Source organism: Cydia amplana, chromosome 8, assembly GCF_948474715.1.
Source record: "Cydia amplana chromosome 8, ilCydAmpl1.1, whole genome shotgun sequence".
NCBI classification, from domain to species: domain Eukaryota; kingdom Metazoa; phylum Arthropoda; class Insecta; order Lepidoptera; family Tortricidae; genus Cydia; species Cydia amplana.
In genome coordinates, this window is record NC_086076.1 from 2,631,590 (window position 1) to 2,638,080 (window position 6,491).

Consider the following 6,491-nt stretch of genomic DNA (forward strand, 5'->3'; position numbering starts at 1 on the left):
TAAACACATCCTGCAATTTTTTTTATACTGCAATAGTTCATGTTCTTCACTAGAATCTCCATTTTGTAAACATATAAAATATGTTTTTAAATGAATTTTATAATGAGCGCTTGTGTTGTAATCGAAAGTTATCTTAAATGCTCTATTTTGAAGTTGAGTTGACCTATGATTGAAAGTTAAAATGCTAGGTTTATACGATTATTTACCTGTCTATCAATACCTAAACCAAAATGTCAAACTTTATATTTTGTAAATATACAGTTCTGATGTACTACATTCTACCCTATCACGCATAACAACGATTGAAAAATCAGTTTGGCTTTGGATTTTCATACACGGCAAATAATATAACGGTTGTTATGCGCAGTAGGGCATCGTTCTCTGTATAAAGGGGCCCACTGATTATTAATCCGCCGGACGATATCGGCCTGTCAGTTAAAAGCAAAAGTGGACAGAACTTCCAAACAACTGACAGGCAGATATCGTCCGGCGGCCTGATAATCAGTGGGCCCCTTAAAGGTGACGTTCGGATTTTAACTGCATCGTTGTTATTATTAGTATGACCGCCGCTGTATCTGCCTATTTCCTTGGTAAAATGCGTGACGGAATGAACGTCATAATCGTGGCAGTAATGCGGCCGCAAATAAAGGTGACAGTCCATTTCCAACCGCAGCTGCACTACTGTTCATTTTACTATGGAAATTGACAGATACAGCGGCGGCAACGACGGCGCAACAGTAATGCAGCTGCAGTTGACATCCGAACGTCAGCTTCAGAAACTTCGTTGACTTATTCTGTATATTTAATAAATAAATATTCAGCGGCTATTCCACTTGTCTTAACATTGTCAAAACAAAATCTAAAGGGGCCCACTGATTAACAGTCCGCCAGACGGAATCGGCCTGTCAGTTAGAACAAAATTTTGAGAGTTCCGAACAACTGACAGGCCGATACCGTCCGGCGGACTGGTATATAATCAGTGGGGCCCTTAAGACGGTGACATTTTAATTATTTCTCTTGAGTGTGCAACGTTGATTTGCTAATATGTTATTAACATTATTGTGTCTTGTAAATTGGAAATAGTTATTTGTACAACAAGAGATCAAAGTTTGATATTTCTTCGAGTGCTTATTTTGAGTCCCGTGCAAGCGAAAGATAATCTAATTTAGAATCTTGAGCGTAGTAAGGGACTCAAAAGCGCACGAGATGTAAATAACTTTGATCTCGTGTAGTACACAACATTTTTCACCTCAGCAGTGAGAACATATTAGAGAACCCGAAAAATGTATTCCTTCTTCATCACTTACCTCTATTCACTCATGTTTTCTTAAGATATACCAACAATTAAATTTTCACCTCAGCAGCTCGAACAAGGGTACTTTGCTACTTAAAAACAGTGAGCAAAATCGGATTTTGCTCACTGAGTGAGCAAAACGGCATTTTGCTCATTTTGACCCACACAGTGAGCAAAATGCGATTTTGCTCACTGTTTTTAAGTAGCAAAGTACCCTTGTTCGAGCTGCTGAGGTGAAAACGATATTGTTAAACGAAGTGTATGTGAATTTTGTATACATTGATTTATATTTTGCAATATATTTGCGAAATAATTTACTCGCCAAAGCATTGACCTTGTTAATGTAATAGTACAATACAATTTACACAGTTCTTTATTTTACTCAGGAAGTTATTTAAAAAAACTGACAGACTGACAGACACCGAAGTAAAGACGTGCAAGATTATCAAGATGTGCAAGAGAATCTGATGTGAAATATCCCACAAATTCTTGTATGGTCAATATGGCTAATTCCGTCATAAGGGACTATTCCGTCCACTAGTATTTTTATCGAACAAGGAATAAAATTGATAGTTTTATTGACAAAGCAGTGATTGCTTTTAGTTTCAGTTTCAGCAATCAAAAGGAAATGGTATTTTTTTCCTACGATTTAAAATCAAAGTAATATTCGCTCGTGGACAGAATAATCCCTATGACAGAATTAGCCACATTGACCTTACGGACAAGTCCGAGCAGAATGAACGCGTGAATGACAGCTAACTGATGATATCTAGATTCCAATATCATTCAAATATCGTTTTGATGTCAGGTGCACATTCGAATTGCCCTGTTACTTTCAAACAAAACGGATATAAATAATTTTGAATAATGGCACTATTGCATTTAGCCGCCATTGCTGCCTACCTCAAACAATCTCCGAAAAAATAGAAATAAATTGCGCGCATGTTCTGTAGATAGCCGTACTGCTTAACTCAGGCGGTTACTAAGGTATTTACGATGCTATTTACTAGCAGAAGGCAGCTCAGTTTGAAACTAAATGATGTACTTCTTTATGTGTTTTTAACTACTGTACCCCTAGTGTAAATTTCATTCGATAGCGTGACATGACGTACGCGTTTGCGTTAAGTGTCATTTTGTATGGGATTTTGAGTTTCCAAAACGTCCCGCTATTGGCGCGCTGTTCAAAATCCCATGCAAAAATAGACATAACGCAAACGCAAACGCTCGTCACGAATAAAATTTACACTAGGGGTTCTGAGCTACACTCACTACGGTAAGTAGGTCGTCTGAGTTAAGTGGGACCAGGGGTTCCCAACCTTTTTTACCTCCTTTTCGGAAAATCCACGGGTTAAGACCGTCTAGACCCAGTTTGGGAACCACTGTCATAGATAGTCATTTTTATATTTTATTTTTGTACCCCTCGTTGTAAGCGTTACTTATAACTGTCAATTAATGTATTAATTTAACTAGACACTCTAGAATTCAGACCTAAATACCAAATAAACAAATATGCGTGAATATAACTTTGTTTTTTACTCATTAAACTTCAATTGGGAGGCAAAATCGACTTGTTTATTCTTTATTTATAATTATTTAAGTATTTAGTTTCAATAATAGCTCGTAGTTTCAATCATGATTGTTTTATATCCTAATTTAAGATATATGGGTATGTGTTATTTATCATATTTCAATAGTTTCCATTAAAATAGTCACAAATTATGTACCGTTACGCGTACCGCACACAATATTTTCTCTAAGTAATAATACTTAAATGATAACTATTAAAATCGAAGTAAGTAGGTACGGCTGAGAGATGGGAACGAATAACACAAATATTATAATAAAATTGAAATAGAAAGGTTCAGCCTATTTCTACCTAAGTAATGAATTACATTTTCTGAATAATAAAGAAAATAGGCCAATATTTTCTTTACCCCATAATCCCTAGAGATGACTTGTATTCCAGCCGGCTTAGTACCTATATACACTTCAAGCTAAGTAAATATCTAGATTACGAATAAAATTGCTGTACCTAAGTACACGCTTTTAATAAAATAAACCTAGTAAGAGTATTTACCTACAGAATACTGACTAATTATGTAATGACCGAATGACTGAGGTAATAGGTTTATATTCTTACAAAGTTAAACCTATTACCTTCGCATTTTAACCACTGAACCAGTTTTAAATGAAATTTGGTATGGAGATAATTTGAGGCCCGGGACGGGACATATGAATTAGGATAGCTATCAGAATAAACTAGCTCCTGCCTGCGACTTCGGTGATGATGATGATGATTTATAAAAACTACCCTAGGGCTTTCACCGCGCCTCCATACCAAATCAAATACTAAATTTCATCTAAATATCCATACCAAATTTCATTTAAATCGGTTCAGCGGTTTAAGCGTGAAAAGGTAACAGATAGAAAATACTTTCGCATTTATTATCGGCGTTCGCGTTCGCTACGAGATCGCCCACGTAGGTCATTTCTATAGGTACCTATCAAAGGATTGATTCACCCGGCGCCGCATCGCTTCGCTTCGCGTTTGCGTGTTGTTCGCCTACAATCCTACATAGTACGCTGCGTAAGGGGGTCGTATCTCATCGCATACTAATTGATTGTCCTAATATAATGTTACGCATAAAACTCTTTTCGCATATTTTTTCTCCAGCTGAAACAGAAAGTTTTTGAAAATATTTTGCATAGATTGTGTAGGTTAGGTTAGGTTTCTTTTATAATTTTTCAGAAATGTTAATAGTTTCAGCACAATAACAATTATGCGAAATGAGTTTTATGCTTAACATTACATTAGGACAATCAATTATTATGCGACCCAATAAATACTATTACTTATTCTGTGCCAATACGGAACCACAGAATAAGTAATAGTATTATCATACAGAACGGACGCGCACCGCCCCGCCCCGACTCGGATTACCTCGCCCCGCGACTGGCCGCGACATGAATGTGTGCGTAAGTCGCTCTACTGAGAGCATGCCAGAAGTCCGTCAGATACACAATGACGCGTGTACAGACGTGCCGCGCACACATATAAACGCAAATCATTTTTGATGTATGGCGTGTCCGCCCTGTGACGGAACCTTGCGTAAGACCTCGCAACCCATTCGACCGGGAAAAAGTGCCCCAGTGATGCAAATCCGCAATATATTGCCAGCCGACGACGGATTCGGAGCATTAATTTCTGTGAAATCGCTTGGAAAATGGAAATTTTGTGCAACCCCTAACACACACTACCTGGCAAGCTCAGATACCTTAGCCAAACGAAAATGACACTTATTACAGCTGAATAAGAGTGGTTAGTTTTACTTATTGTTGTTGGTAGCCCGCAAGTGTTTGAAAAGTGCTTGCAAGACGTGAGGAGAATATTATTACTTTTTAATGAGGATCAAGCTGTATTATTGATAAGGGTGTTTATGGAACGGTAAGATTATCATTTTTAGATTTTTATGGGTAGAGTAACAGCCATATTCGAACTTTAAGATACGTCAAATGTTAGATATGAAAACGATACCTATGGATCGGATAGAGTATTCATGACATACCTACTTAAGTATTATTCCCAATGTAAGTCATTACTAATAATATAAATTTAATTAAGTATAGAATAGTGCAATTCCACAGTCAAACAAATGTAGTTTTGTGGAGCTTTGTCCTTAGGTAACAAAAAAGTTATAACTTTTGTGTAATAAGTAACTAAAATAAATAAAAAATAATGTCAGTGTCAAACAAGTGTCAAAAGTGACGTTTTTGTTTGAAGAAACGTATATCTAATATTTGACCTATCTTAAAGTTCTAATATGCTGTTAGTAGTCTTGCTTGGTGCTTTCGGAATCAGAATGTATATTATGACATACAGTGTGTAAATCCAATACGGGCGAATATTTAAACGGTGGTTAGTATAGGACCTAAAAAGTATATTAAGATACATTTTACTTAGAAATGCAATGAAAATTTTAACCATACAAAATAATTCGGCCCGCAATGTAATACACCACACGTTACGGGATACGAGCTTTTTAAAGTAACTGTCTACGTTTGTTAGTTAGCAGTTACAATAAAAAGCTCGTATCTCGTAATGTCATGTCATCTTCTGATTCTTAATGTTTGCAGTACATTGCTGCTTGGTACATGTGAAAAAAATTCATTACGGAGTCATATTAAGTGTAACTTTAAAAAACTTCTTAATTAATGATTAGACGGGTAAATTCTTATATCTGGTTTAATTTATTGCCCGTATTGGACTTACACACTGTATACATTAAAATCATTCAAATAACACACAGGACTTCCGGTTAGAGCGACATTTTGATAGTCACGCCTCGTGATTAATTCCTTTGTTTTTTTGCTCATTAATATCGTTTAAAGTTTAATACCGATGGCTATTATACAGTAAACTAATGTGGAGGCGTACAAAGTTAGTCACTAAATGCGACCACCAACACTTATACACATCCCGTTTATTGCCGAAGCACCTATTTTCCAATTTTCACCGCCCAAAATTCACGGGTGGCTAGTGGCGCAGTCACGCGTTCGATCCCGGACAGGGCCTAATCGGAGGCTTATCAGGCACTGGCCAATTTTATAGGTATTAACGAAGCCACTGGCCATTGTTGTTAGTTCATGTTGCTGTAAATTTTGGATATTACTTGCTGTGCTATTTTATTCAGTACTAGCGACCCGGCTTTGCACGGGTTAACAGATTATACCATTGAGTTATTATATCTCAGGACTGGCCTTACATGCACTAAAAATGGCACTAGTTCAGCGGTGTCACTCACGAATTCGAGCCAATCGTGTAGTCTAACGTAGTTGCGACCAATCGCGCGGCCGCGCGCGCGTGGAGCGAACTCATCAACCAATCGCGTTGCAGCGTTTTCACACCGCTGTACTGGCCCCATTCATGCTCCATTCTTATTGCCCGTAAGGCTATTCCTAAGATATATATATATGTCAATGGATTATCCATAAACCTTCCTCTTGAATCACTCTATTAAAAAAAAACCGCATCTAAATCCGTTGCGTAAAAGACTAAGCATATATGCCTACATAGGGACAGACAGACAGCGGGAAGCGAATTTGTTTTATACTATGTAGTGGTAGTGGGTTTAAGGATGACTCACGTTAGACCGGGCCGGGTCCGGACTGGATTTTCCGGCGCTTATATACTTTTCTA

The 6,491-nt window shown here is 37.3% G+C and overlaps 1 long non-coding RNA gene across 1 annotated transcript in view; it reads right to left on the bottom strand.

The window, feature by feature from the left end:
* The window catches only part of LOC134649995 (uncharacterized), a 212,145-nt gene that overhangs the window by 114,827 nt on the left and 90,827 nt on the right, over positions 1–6,491 (bottom strand). The gene's annotated exons all lie outside the window — the stretch shown is intronic.